Consider the following 15743-nt stretch of genomic DNA (forward strand, 5'->3'; position numbering starts at 1 on the left):
AGCTAAATACTGTGTTTCTTTTCTTAGTTGGTTTGCCTAGCACCATGCTACCTTTTTTTTAGTTGGTTTGCTTAATGCCGGTTTAACTTCTTAAGTTAGTTTAGTTAAATGCTTTATTACCTTTTAGCCAAACACTGTGTCCGTTCTTAGTTTAGCTAAATACCATGCTGCCTTTTTTAGTTGGTTTAGCTAACACTTTGTTACTTTCATAATTTAGCTAATTGTCATGTTATATTTATTAGTAAATGTAGCTAATTAATTACCATGCTATATTTTTGTAAGTTAATTTAGTTAAATACCTTATTAACTATTAGAAAAAAACGTGCTACCTTTCTTAGTTTAGCTAAATACTGTACTAGTGATTTTAGATCAGTGAAGTTACCTGAAATTCGTAGCCATGTGAATATATTTGAAGCAGAAAAATCATTTATCAGTTTATCATCTTTTTGCTCTTTCGAACCATTTGTTCGAACAAAAAAATATTCGTCCCAAACAAACAAACAAAAGCATTTTTAAAGATAAAGTAATAAATAATAACAACAATAAACTGTATTTCTCTAAATCTTAATGAAAACTATTTTGCATGTTAATTTTCATTATTTTTAACTGCTTTTTTAACTTGACATGTGGCATGCTTGTACTTATGAACTTTTGTAGCATTGTTTTTTTTTTTCACTTTCGTTCTGCTTGAGTTAGAATTACTAAATTTTTTTTACTTAAATGTTCTCGCTCTGAATACACTATTTTAATATTTAAAAATATACATATATTTTTAGTTAATCGGCTAATTTTATTAAATTTTGGTTCTGTGCAGTTGTGCCTCCTAGTAGTGAATTTGAGAACTTTTGTAAGGTATTTATGATGATGGCTAATAAATCAAAGACGAAAAAATGGAAAATAATTATAAGTATTTTTCCTTTGAATGTACAAATAAAACTGTTTCTTTAAAAAAAAATATTTCAATTGGTTTTATTTTTACTCGAATTTAATATTTAATTGTACGCACGATTTTCCTGTTCATCATTTTTTTTGAAATATTTTTTATTTGCATTATTATCTTTCTTTTTCTTGTTGACACAGTTTATGCATTTCAAAGAAATTAGTTCATTTTACTTTTTACCATTTTTTCTACTATGCGTACTTATAACTTTTTTTAATCTATTTACCGCTAATTTTTTTTTTTTTTTATATTGTAACATGCCTTTGCCCAGCTTTACATGCAGGTATTTTCGATCCAAATTTGAAAAAAAAAAATGTTTGGTATTTATATCATTACTTTAGTTATATATATCTATCATATTTTATATAACATCTACACAAGTTTCAACTTGTTTTTACTATATATATATATATATATATATATATATATATATATATATATATATATATATATATATATAATAAGTAACTGAAGGCAGATTAATTTGAAAAATTATAATTACATGCAGATTGATTCGTGATGCAATATCATCCAGTACCTCCTTAGTTCTCACTCTCTTGCACTTTAAATTGCTCAGAAGAAACAAGTATATAATCTCAATTGTGCACCTTCAATATTTAAAAAAAAACAAAAAAAATTTTAATTATGGCTGGGTTGAAAACTTTTACACGTAAGTTGACTTACCTTTGTATTTGAAAATATGCAACATATGCCATATACAGTTACCCCCCCCCCCCCTCTTTTTAAAAGCCATCAAATGCCAAATTCCTGCTATAGATTTCACTGCTAAAATATTACATAGTTCTTTGAATGAAATTTTCTTTCCTCCTTCAAAAATAAGCAGATTTAATTGCTCGTTTTTTAATTTATGGATGAATATTTTTTCATGTTTATTTTCTTTTTGGTATAGTATTATAACTTGCGTATGATGATGATGTCGTGTCCGCGTTACTACAGAAAGGGGGTGCAGTTGCGTCTAAAGGTAAGGACACCTGAGGGCAGAAATCTGACTTCTAGGTCATATGAAGATAAAACTCACGCACTCGCTTGTACAACCCCTTTTTACAGGGGGGGAGGGGGTTCTTTCACACACCTCACAGATAGAACACAGAGTGAAGAACAACCATGCCCGAACCAGGACTCGAACCCGGGACGCCCAGATATTAATCCTTAGGCCAGGCCCTACCCCTTGGCCAGGACGCCGGCATAACTTACGTATACGAGAAAGTAATAAAAACAGGCCATATCGCCAGGGAGTATAAAAATCCCTGAAATATTCCCATTTCTTTTCATCGCGTGCGTTTAATATAAATTCAATGTCAATGAAAACTTGAAAAACTCTTAAAATAACATTTTATTTTTAAAACTGAGCAGTTCCATGTTACACCTGTCATTTTCCAGAGTCATCTGAGCGAAAATTATAATTTATCTTCTTCTAGCTGCGAATTCCTTAGCATTTATTCACTCAGTGATCAATGAAACTTCAATTTTACTTCCCTAAGTACCCAGAATTTGATGGGCGCAAATATTACCGTTTTTTTTTTTTTTAAATTGTTTTATGCGTTCCCTCACGCTTTGGCAGCTCTTCAACCGATATATTTTATTCCGGGGCTACAATTTAAGCTCTCCGGAAATAAATTATTCCCTTGAACTTTTTGGAAAGAATTCGGAGCTGTCCCAAATTGATAAGTCGATCATAAGAGCGAGGTCTAAAAATAAACTTCGTTCTCTCTCTTTCAGAACATCAGGTGTGGAGACATCTCGATATATGTGCACTCCCCACTCTCTTTTATATTTCGTTGAAAAAACTCACGGATGATCGGTGGAGGGTTTTTATGATGTAAAAGCCGCATAAAATTTTGTTGGAAATTCGAACATTTACGGATGGGCGGACCTCTTTATGAACCCCTTGGAAAAGTCACTGAATCGAAGGAACGTATGTATCCACGGTCAAGGGGAAGAAAAATAAACTTTATTTCTGCCTTTGCCTTTTCATAAATACGTTTTTCTTAGATGGAGAGAATTTGATGAAATTACTGGCCGTATATGTTTCAGATTTTTAGCTTGGGAGGTTTTTATAGTATCTAGATTTTATGTGCGAGTGAAAAGATGATGTATTATGAGAAAAAAGGAAGTGTTTTTATAAAATTTAGATGTACTCAAATTATGCTAAAAACCTTTTTATCACACAGTAAAAAAATAATTCAAAATGCTTGAAGAAGTTTTAAATGATATTATATGAGCGTGTCAAAGGCTATATGATTTTTTTCCAATTTTATTAAATTTATTAATAAGTAAGAAGATTCATGAATTTTGATTTAAAGTAAAAAAAAAAAAAAAACTAATGTAACTAGTAAGTAAGCTACAAATGTGAAAGTAAAAAAAGTTTTTTTAATAAGATTTAATAACATATATCATAATGATTTATAAAAGGCTAGTTGTCTTCAGAAACCAGTTTCTGCGCCCAGATTATTGATTTTTGTCTGTTTAATGTTAATGTGGAATGAATTTTTCTTTTTTTAAAAAAAAAAATGCTTCCATTTTATAAGACCAAAACGCATGAATTTAATTGAGGAAATCAAAAAAATTGTAATGTATGCAAATTAAAAATTCTATACAGAGCTGCGAATTAAAAATGAAAGTGAAAATCCTACATCAAAATTAATGCCCCAAAAAATATTTTTCACAATTTTTATTTTAACATTCTCAAAAGTACAAATTACTGATTGATGAGTTTGAATTTTATAACATCAAAAATTATTAAAAATTGTCAATTTCATTTTTATTCAGAAAATGTATAAAAATGAAATTGATATTAAAAAGATAATTTTTGTATTTTAAGATAATTTTTGTATTTTAAGATACAATTGGAAGATATAATTACCATTATACTTTATATGCCATAACGATTACCCATCCAAAAATGTGTAATCCTATTTTAGAGTACAATTAATGAGCAGCCTAGTAATATTTTTGAGTTTCATTAATTAGCGAAACGTTGGATTAAGTACAGTTTTAAACGCTCAATAAATTACACAAAAATGCTTGTATAGTAATTTGTTTACATTTGACTGTTGTTATTCCGTTTAATATTTCTGTGTCACATACCGTAGCGTTTTCTATATATGGATGTTCAAGACTGTAAAATGAAAAATAATAAAAAGAAGCCTTTAAAAAAAAAAAAAAAAAATTCGTGCAAATTTTGTACCAAAAATCTTATCACCTTAAAAAAGGTTCTTAAATGTTGTTCTGAAAACATTATTTAAGTAAATTAAGATACAGTGTATATCATTTGAAAGAATATACCATCATACTTTTAATAATTAAAATTATATTGCCGTGGCTTGTAAATACATTTAAAGCCTATAAATGCAAATAAATTTTGAATTCATTTATTGTAACTTTAACTATCTTCATGTTTTTATAATATAATTTTATCCCCAGAATTTTAGCTATTATTCATCTTCGTTTATTAATAATATAAAACTAAAAAATATCTCATTCTTATATGTTGTTTATATTTGAGACGAAGCTTATTACCCTAAAATTTTGAAAAAATTCAAAAGTTAAATGCAACACAAAACAGTTCCATATCATGCTCACGATTCTTTTGAACTGGCCGAATATAACTTGTAATTTATCCTCTTTCAGCAGTGAACTTCATAATAGCCACTCATTCAACGAAATCTGAATTTTGATTTTCTTAAGTACCCGAACCTTGATGGGCGCAAATATTATCGTATTTATAAAACTGTTTTATGTGTTCCCTCACGCTATGGGAGTTCTTCAGGAAGTTATTTTATTCCGAGGCTACAATTTAAGCTCTCCGGAGATAATTTTTTCCGCCGCACTTTTTGGAAAGAATTCGGAACCGTCTCTTGTTGTTAAATCGGTCATCAGAACTTGCCTAAAAATAAACTTCGTTCCTTTTCAGAACATGGGATCTGAAGACTTCTCGATATGTGTGCACTCTTCACTACTTTTTATTTTTATTGAAAAAAAAAAAACAACAACTGGTGGCGGATTTTTATAATATAAAAGCCAAGTAATATTTAGCTGGAAGCTCGAACATATAAGGAAGCCCAAATTCTGGTATAAACTCTTGGGAAAAATCGTTGCGACAAAGAAGAAATGTATGCGTCAGCGGAGAGCAAAATTGTTATTCATTCGCTAGCTATTTCAGAAATATTTTGCTTTGTAGAAAAAAGATTTTTTGAAATTACTGGCCATATCTGTTTCAAATATTTATCTTAGGATATTTTTAAAATTTTAATATTTTATATGCTATCGAAAAGGAGTTGAATATTATGGAAAAAAAAAGAAGTGTTTTTACGCTATTTGGACACATTTAATGAATAAAAAAAAGTTTTATTTTCTCGTGAAATTCAGTTGTATTCGGAATGTATCGGAAATATCTTGATTAATCTTATATAAACATATGGAATAAAATTAAATTCCTTAATAATAATTAAATTAATTATTAGTAAGGGATAATTTAAAATATTTGATAGCTGAATTAAATAATTAAAATTATCGCGATCTTAATAATTTAAAATTTAAAAATTTTCTAGATATTTCGTTATTAATAATGATTTTTCATAAGTGCACAAAGGAATTAAAAAAAAAGAGATGAGCCTAAAACAAAAACTCTAGACTTGAAATTAAAAAAAAAATAAAGATTTAGTATGAATTACAAAATATCTCAATGTTTAAGATATGGGAAGGCCTTCTTTAGATGACTAAAAAAATGGAAACTGATTTTTCTATTAAAAATCTTTACCCCCCCCCCCGTAAAAAAAACCCGTAAAAATTAAGATGCATGTATTAATAAAACCATAGAATTTTGAAAATTTCTTTATATTTCACGGAAATTGACACATTCTAAGTTATATTGCAAAAACAAACAAAATAAAATTCTTAAAAAAATGATGCATTTTAATTATTCCATAGATGCTGACGGCTAATAATAAATGATACTTAAAGTAAGAACTCTCTCCCAAATGTTCTTGAACAGATAATTTCAGCTTATTGAAGAAAACCAAACGAAAGACTTTTCATGTTAAACCATATTATATAGATTTCATTATAGACTTTATAAAATTTATTGGAATAAAAAAATTCCTTGAAAATTACTACATTTATCACCAAATTGTACCATTGTCATTAAACGTTGTTATTATAGCCATTTTCAAAAATAATAATTCGATAATATAGTTCTAAATATATGTAAAGTAATTTTATATTCAATTTCATGTTTGTATCTTTTACACATTTCATTTTCAAAAAAAATTCTACATTTATCACCAAATTGTACCATTGTCATTAAGCGTTATATTATAGCCATTTTCAAAAAGTATAATTCGATAATATAGTTCTAAATAAATGTAAAGAAATTTTATATTCAATTTCATGTTTGTATCTTTTACATATTTCATCATTGCTGTATTTCAAATATTATAATAATTAAAATTTCTACTTCATAAATGCGAGCTTATTCGCTTCTGACTTCCGGTTAGTTGGTCACAATATTTAGATTCGTCACTTATCCCAAAGCTGTAAGAAAATTTATAATGAGAACAACGTTATAAAAAGTAATATATCTCCACATGTATTTAAAATATGACTTAATATATGGCTAAGTTCGGGATGAATTTTTAAAAATATATTCGGAAATAATCATATTTTTCAATATTTGCATTAAAAAAAGATTGTAAAAACATGTATGAAAAATATACCAGTTAAGTTGCAAAAGCTTTTTAAAAATTATAAAAAAATGACTCTTTTTTAGCTAAAAATGCAAAAATGTGCAATATGTGCAAATGTGTGTATAATGCAAAAATCCTCTAGTTTAGATTTTTTTAATCAAATGATTTGCTTAAAATTTCGCACATATCTTAAGATATATATTATATAGTTCCTGAACTAAAAAATAAACTGTATTTCAATCCATTCTTTAAATGCTGAAGTTCGATTAATAGATAACATTAAATTTTCAGTTTTTGTCACACTGTAAAGCACTGAAACAACTATAAAATATTTCTAAATGAATAGAACACTTATTCTTTATTTCAGGAACTGCAGAATACATGTAGGAATTATTATGCCTAATTTTAACAAAAAAATATGCAAAAGATTTTAATTTATGAGTTTTTTTTTTGTAAGAAAATTATATGAAAGATTAAAACTTTGAGAAAATAGCATCTAAAGATGTAAAATAGCATTAAAACGCATGTAAATTCAAATATAAAATTCAGTGTATCTTCCAAAAATGTAGATTTAGAAACAAAATTCTAATGGTTTTTATAAAGAATCCTGTTCACCTACCTTAAATTCCAATTCAGTTAGTGAAAATTTAACACTTTATGATTTCGTGATATATTGTTGCTTTTCATAAAATCTTGAAACATTTCATAACTTTCTGTTGGTTGGATACGCAACAAAACTGAGCGCTCATAAAATCTTAAATCTTACTTTTATTTAAAAAATTGGACATTCTTTTATCATGATCAGCGTATCCAAGAACCAACACAGCGGAAACTAAAATTTATTCTCTTTCAGTTGCGAACTTCTTAACACTTAATCATTCGATAATCAATGAAATTTCACTTTTTCTTAAGTATGTACTTGAACCTTGATGGGCGCAAATATTACTCATTTTTTATAAAACTCTTTTATGTGCTCCTTCATGCTTTGGCAACTCTTCAAGTGGGATATTTTATTCCGGGGGTACGATTTAAGCCTTCCGAAAATAAATTATTCCTGCGAACTTTCTGGAAAGAATTCGAAACCGTCTCATATTGATAAGTCCATCATAAGAGCGAAGCTAAAAATAAACTTCGTTCGCTTTCAGAACATCAGGTGTGGAGACTTCTCGATATGTGTGCACTTTCCACTCCCCTTTTATATTTCGTTGAAAAAACTCACGGATGACTGGTGGGGGAGTTTTATGATGTAAAAGCCGCGTAAAATTTAGTTGGAAGTTCGAACATTTACGGATGAGCGGTTTTCTTTATGAACCCTTAGAAAAAATCACTGATTCGAAGAAACGTATGTGTCCACGGGCAAGAGGAAGAAGAATTTTATTTCTTTCCGTTATTTCATAAATGCATTTCACTTGGAGAGAGGATTTCTTGAAATTACTGGCCGTATGGGTTTCGGATCTTTAACTTGGAAGGTTTTCAAAGTTTTCCTGATTTTATGTGCGTTTGAAAAGATGATGTATTATGAGAAAAAGGAGTGTTTTTATGTGATTTGAACGTACTTAAGGGATGGGGAAATCCTTTTATTGCATAAAATTCATATTATATAAGAATGATTTGATATAAACGTATATAAGCATTTAAAAAAAAAAATTCTGGTTTTAGTGTTTATAAATTTTTTAAGGATTTCAATATGGAAGGTGCTTTATTGATTCTGGAAACGTTAAAAAACAGGTGCATACGCGAACTTAATAAAATAATCCTCACACGTTTTGAGTGTGATAATTATGGTAGCCTCTCCAATTCAAGGATTTATTTAGCTTAATTTTGAACGGTTAATCCTCTGTTTTGAATTATTCGCAATGGAACGATCCTCAAATACTTGAACTTCATATTACGAGAGTGATATCTTTTCGAAACTTTGGCATCAAGCCATTAAGAATGCTAATGGTCTTCAAAAGATTCAACTGACACCAGAACTATATACATAAACGTTATTTCGAGGAATTAGGTTAGGTAACCCCTCGGGCATAAATAGCAGAAGCTTTGATATTTGTCTTTCTTTTTGCAATTTCAACAATAATAGATTGCAAAAATATTTTTCCGAAATAAAAAATAAATCTTAAAAACTGCATGTAGTAATTAGTTTATAGACTATAATTCCAATCATGATTGTATCATTATATATATATATATATATATATATAATATATATATAATAAGCAGTTGCGTTATGAATTTAATTTTAAAATGAAATGAAATTTAACTTCGTGAAAATTTAACTTTTGAAATTTAACTCCGATTTCATCTGAAAGGCATAATTTGTACAAGCAAGAAGCGAAAAGCGATGTCAGTTTACAAAACGACACACGAAATAAAGAGACAGAAATGTTTATCTTCAGTGATTTTACTATGAGATTTTGATAAGGATTTCTTTGACACATATAGACTTAGGAAAGATAATCTTTGAATCTTCAAAAGAATGTGGTAAGGATTAGGGATTTTTATCGCTAATGAGAAAATGCCGAGACCATCAGATTTCTTGAGCGTGTGTAGAATTAATTAAAAAATTGAGAATTGAATTAGGAAATAAGAGAACATTTTAGAATAATGTTAACAAGGATTAAATTAAGATAAAAATAAACAGGAAAATAACTAGGTTTTAAATTAGATTAAGAAATATTATCACATTAATTATATAGCTAGTAGTTCTCGTCACGTGACTGAATTAATATTAATGAATCAAAACTAGGCAATGATAAAAAAATGTTCAAGGAATATTAACCCTAATAATGAGAGTAATATCGCTCTAACCATTACTAATACTCGAGAATTATTTATCGGCATCTATCAAAGAGAATCGAAAATGTCTTAAGAAAGTGTCTGCTCTATTTCTATACCTGAGCAAAACACCATAAGAGAGGTAGCAGTGTTTTTTTCCAATGTAAGAATTGATTTAATTTGGTTAAGTGAAGAATCTATATATCCTCTAGTCATGCAAACACACTTGCTTTAATTCAGGTTTTTTCACATTCATTTTCGAACATTAACATTGATCTTAATGGCCACCCTTATTTTTGCGCATTAGTTTTTTTTTTTTTTTTTTTTTTTTTAAATTTTTATTTAGTGACAAGAAAAACCTCAATCATTACAACTTTAACATAATCACAAATTTATTTGATATCATTGCAATAAGAATTGGCATTTATATTGCTTATTGCCTAAAGAAATAAAATCAATTGGAATGAAACAGTTAGCTGCAGAATTACATTAATGTAAAATAAGTATTTGATGATGTTTTTATTATGATGATGTTATTATTGTTCTTAAATTATTTTGATAATATACTTGGTAATTAATCTTTTGTACTAAATAATTTATGTGTTATAAAAATAAATTTATTAAATTTAATTCCTTTTGTTAGGAATGAGTTTAGCCTGAATATACACGAAATATACAGAAATAAATACGAAATATACTGAAAATATACTATATATATACTGAATATATACGAAATATACTGAAAATATACTATATATATACTGAATATATACGAAATATACTGAAAATACACTATATATATACTGAATATATACGAAATATACTGAAAATATACTATATATATACTGAATATATACGAAATATACTGAAAATACACTATATATATACTGAAAATATACTATATATATACTGAATATATACGAAATATACTGAAAATACACTATATATATACTGAATATATACGAAATATACTGAAAATATACTATATATATATACTGAATATATACGAAATATACTGAAAATATACTATATATATATACTGAATACATACGAAATATACTGAAAATATACTATATATATATACTGAATACATACGAAATATACTGAAAATATACTATATATATACGAATTGCATAAAATAAGATATTTATATATCTGATGCATAACCATATTCTATGTCTGTTGCTTCTTGCATCCGATAGGCAGGAAATGTTTTTTCCCCTTAAAAATATTGTCATTTAACATTAAAATTTTCAGTTGCTAAATATCTCTTGTTTTCATTTCTTTTAGGTAAGTTCTGACCAGTTTGCCTTGTTGTCATCTTATGAATTTGGATTTGGTGAGATTAATTTTTATGTACATTTGTAATTTTCTTTTAAATTCTTATGCATAAAAAGGATATAAATTTTATTTTGATCCCATTTGTTAAAATCGGGTATCGTTGTTCTTTTTAATTTTTATAACATTATATATAGAAAAGAAATAACTTATGGAACTTTTTTATTATCATTTGAGAACATGATGTTGTTTTGGCTTGGGGTTTTTGAAACTTCAAAATACAGGGGCAGAAAATTGACGATTTATCATTTTTGAAGCATCAGTTTTCCGCTTTTAGGTTTATTAGAAAAGGATAAAAGAAATAATTATAAAACTATGTAAAAAAAAAAGTTATAACTTGGCGCGAATGTAGTATGTCATACTATGTATAAGATGCTCCTGTCTGGTCAATAAAGGGCAGGATTGTAAGAAGTTATCGCCCGAAAATGTACGGAGAAAAATATACAAATGAACGAAACAGCGAGAACATATTTCAATTTTATTTCCTTTTTCTTTCTTTTTTTCCCCGAACTATAAAATGCTGGCTCACAGATTAAAAAACAGGAAATTAATACGTTTATGGGTTGTATGGAAAATATACTGTTTTTACCTATTAAATATTGTTATGGGAAGTATTTCAATTTATTTAAAAGGAATTTATATCTATATCTATCTATATATATATACTGACAATTTAGAAAATAGAGACTTGAATATGTTCAAAGTCAAATCATCAAATATAGTTACAGGAGTGTATTCAACTATAATCGAGCTTTATCTGTCGATCCGTAAAAGATAAACGCAAAACGTTTCCCAAAGTTATTTGCGAAATATTTTCCGATAAATTCTACTCCACGTTTCTAACGTAGTCTTGAAAGCGAAGTATCTGCTGTTTGGTTGAAATACCGTCCACTTACATTCCATTGAAGGATTTTGTTTAAATCCTATTTACCATGTTTAGACAGTATTATTCGAGAACTGGAATCGTGGAGTTTGCTACTTTTAATGTACCGTTGTTTGTTGGGTAAATATTCGTTCATCACAACACATTCCAAACTGCGTTTGGGATAAACAGCAATTATTGCTGCTATGTGGCCCCTCATAGCAAATTTCAAGTTTAATGGAATGTTTCTTTCCGTGTTTTCCGGTTGATGCGACCGATCATTATCCTCCTTAAAAAGAAGAGGAGAGTTGCATATCTCCTGATTACCTCTCATCACGAAATACGCAGAGGGGAAATTAATCCTTTTATGTGCTTTCACTAAGTACAGTGGGGGAAAAAATGTAATTTGTTATTCGTTAGAATAGTTCTGAAAATTTGTTTAGAATTCTTCGCTTAGCGATAAAAAATAATATGGAATGTCTCATCTATTTTGTGTATTTTTATGATCGTTTGGTACATTTTTTGAAAGACATATTTTGTTTCTCGTGAATCATATTTTTGATTCTTAGAAATGTTTTTGCATGATTAAACTGATTGCCATCGATCTATTATGATATTGATTTGTATCATTAGATGTAGCTTGCGTTTTTGTCAAATGCGTCTTTATATAAGATTTCATATATTTTCATGAAATAAAGCCAATTTTGAATAATATGAGGAAACTGTTTTATTGTTATTTTCGAGAAAATATCAGTTTTCTACAGAATCATTTTCTATTGATGTTTTAGGTTTTAAAAAGAAACTTTGATATTTATTTGTTTATTAAGTTTTAATTGTTTAATGCATAGTAAATACTATTGACCATTAATAAAGACTATTATTTTTATAAGAAAAATACTAAAATATTATGCAGAGAAATAACATTTAAAGAATTTCATGATTTTATCTAATGTTTTGGAAAATGTTATTTAAGTATCAATTCATTTATTTTAAAATTCACGAAATCATTACATAAATAACATTCCAAACTTTATCTATCATATAAATTTAAATAAGTTTTTTCCATTAAAAGAAGAAAATAGAAATAATTTTCGCATTTCCATATAACATCCAATGAAATAAGCCATTGAGAAATTTAAAAAAAAAATTAAAATATTTAAAACAAATAGGAAAAATTTGACTGTGAGTAATTTAGTTATATTACAGAAAGTAAAGAGAAAGAAAAAAAAAAGAATTTTGATGCTTTGAAATAGTTTTTAATTAATTCAAAGTGCTAAAGATTTTAATTCCTAAAATTATTGCTTTTATTTGGATATAAATGCCATTTTATAACATCAATATGTGTACAAACTGTTATCGAATATGTGCGTGCGCGCGCGCGCGCGTGTGTGTGTGTGTGTGTGTGAATCTAGAATTAAATGTGAAATCTAGAATTAAAACGCATTATTATGGTTTTTATATAATTTATACATTTATTCTATAATCGAACCAAATTTTTCTTGATAATATTGAACCGAAAATTTTTTCTTAGGCCAATACTTTTGTTAAAACGTGAACAAGATGTGTATACATTTTTTTTCACATGTACTTTTGAGGATTTTTTATAGAATTATAAATTTAAGAGAAAATCGTTTGCTATTTTCCTATAATATAATAAATACTTCAACTCTTATTTCACGCCGATGCTTCCGCCAAAGTGCATAACTTAATACATTTTTTCACATCATCTTCCTTTGAGGATTTTTATGAAGAATTAGAAAGTTATGAGAAAATCGTTTGCTATTCCTGCCATTTACGTACTAGTTAATGCTTCCATTTCGCGAAGAATAAATGTTTTTAATACCGCCAGCGGCTTTTTCGAACTTCAACAATAAGCTGTAAAAGAAACAGTACGCCACTCTTCAGAAGTTGCTGGACTAGTTAATATTTTTCATATTCTCTTTTAGGCCGGGCATTAAAGTCAGCGCCAACCATAAAATAAACATGACACTCTGGAGAATTTCACTCTTGTTTACCTACTTTATGCTCAAAAACATAATAAGAAGGCATAAAAACCCACAAGAACTGTTGTAAAAAGCTCATATCTTTTTCGCCATTATCAGCGTGTTTGCTGAAATGCTTACAGAAAACGTTAGTGATAATCCTTACACAGCTTTAGTTTGCAATAAAATACTTTCTACTTTTTCTTCTTCTTTTCCTTTCTTTTCTTTTTCTTATTTCTTCTTAAGGTAAAGAGAATCCTTTCCGTGTTTTTTTTCAAACAATGTGACGCCTTGAGGTATGAAATAGGCGTAGAAAAAAGAAATCTTCATTCAGGAGATTAAGATACTTCACTTCTCTAGAATTTTAATTTTTATCTTGTAATAACTAAAGCTCCTGTAACAGTTAAGTCATAATAATGCATGTCTTGAATAGTTTATGTAAAAACACTTGCTAATTCGGATGTTTCCAACGCGCATTCGTCAGTAATTAAAATATTTCAGTGATCCTTTTGAATTTTCCATAACATAATATTAAACTATCGTATATAAATTCGAATTGTCTTAGCTAAACGTTACTGTTTCTGTATTGTTTTCGCTTGTTAAATGCAAACCTATTCCTTGTATTTCCAGTGATCATAACTGAATGTATTTTTATTGCACGTAATGATTCAATAAGTTTCTTCGTAGTCACAACCAAAATTTGTCATTTCTGTAGTGTTTCAGTTTACTAAATACAAACCTATACTTTGTATTTTCAGTGATCGCGTTTCAATAAATTTTTACAGCACGTGGCCATTCAATTAGTTTCTTCGAAGTCATGGCTAAAAATTGCTGTTTCTGTATTGTTTTTGTTTATTAAATATATATGTACTTTGTGTTTTTAATAGATCGTGATTGATTAAAGATTTATTGTATTTTCACAAACTATACTGCCGTATATTTCATTTAATCAAAAAACTTTATATATGCTGTGAATTTTGAAATTTTATTTTATAATTGCTATATTCAAAATGCTGCATATTACTTGCATATTAAAAAAAAATACTTATTTTTTTAAACTACTACTTTTAAAATTATTATTATTTATTTTTTTAAACTTGTAAACATAAAAAATAAATCCCCATTTCCATATATAAATTAAAAATTGTATTTTGCTGTACCTATTTTTAGATATCATCTTAATTAATTTGAATTTTTAAACAAATCGTGTTTTTATGGGGCTTTATCAGCTTTTAACTATCCAAATTCCACTGAATTAAAGAAATTATTTTTTTTATACATCCAGACATTTAAAACGTATCTTTATTTCGGTGTATAATTATTTAATCGATTCTGTATATGAAAAAATTCATTAATGACAGTTATTTCTTTTTCTTTTCCACAGACGTTTCCAAAGATAAAATATCTTACAAAAAATAGTTTTAATGATTACAATAATTATCTTTTCAATATTTTATCAGCAAAAACTTGGGATTTATATACTTTTCTTGTTTTGAAATTGACAAATTATATAATCAATATGTTATCATATTTAATTGATTCTTATCTCAATTTTTTTTCTATTGCAGAAATTAAAACTTTTATCGCAATCAGTTTGAGCATCAAAAGTTTTTTTTGAAATCCACATTAGTTCTGAAACAAAGATTAATTTTGTCAAGTAAAGATTGCGTCATAACAGAACCAAATGTGTAAATTATTTCCAGGTCATTAATGAAGAAAAACTTTTGCATTTTAAATTTTCATAATTGCGATTGAACTTCTTATTTTCTTTTGCATCGTTATTAATTTTTTTCTTTTACTTCCAAAAATGATACTTTTAGATTTAGTTTAATTTCAGTTGAGACTCAACAAAATTAATCTTTAATTCCGAACACATTTGACGAGTTGAAGATTGGACAAATTTAAAGCTAGCTCGGTGAGTATTCTCGGCATCTGATTATGTTTCATAATTATAAATTTAAAAGCCCAATAGTTCACACTGTAGTCCTCTTAAAACAGGATGGCAGATGTAGGGGGAAATGAGGAGGTAGGTCAGATATTGACCATTTTGTGGCTGGGGGGGGGGAGAGGTAACCTGCTCGAAAAGAATGCGAGTTCAAAGTCTGTAATGTGGATGGCTTAGGATAAAGATAGCAGTCGGC

At 27.7% G+C, this 15743-nt stretch overlaps 1 protein-coding gene across 1 annotated transcript in view; it reads left to right on the forward strand.

The window, feature by feature from the left end:
* LOC129963361 (secreted frizzled-related protein 5-like) overlaps positions 1-15743 on the forward strand; it is a 429823-nt gene that overhangs the window by 335855 nt on the left and 78225 nt on the right. The gene's annotated exons all lie outside the window — the stretch shown is intronic.

This window comes from Argiope bruennichi, chromosome 3, assembly GCF_947563725.1.
Source record: "Argiope bruennichi chromosome 3, qqArgBrue1.1, whole genome shotgun sequence".
NCBI lineage: Eukaryota > Metazoa > Arthropoda > Arachnida > Araneae > Araneidae > Argiope > Argiope bruennichi.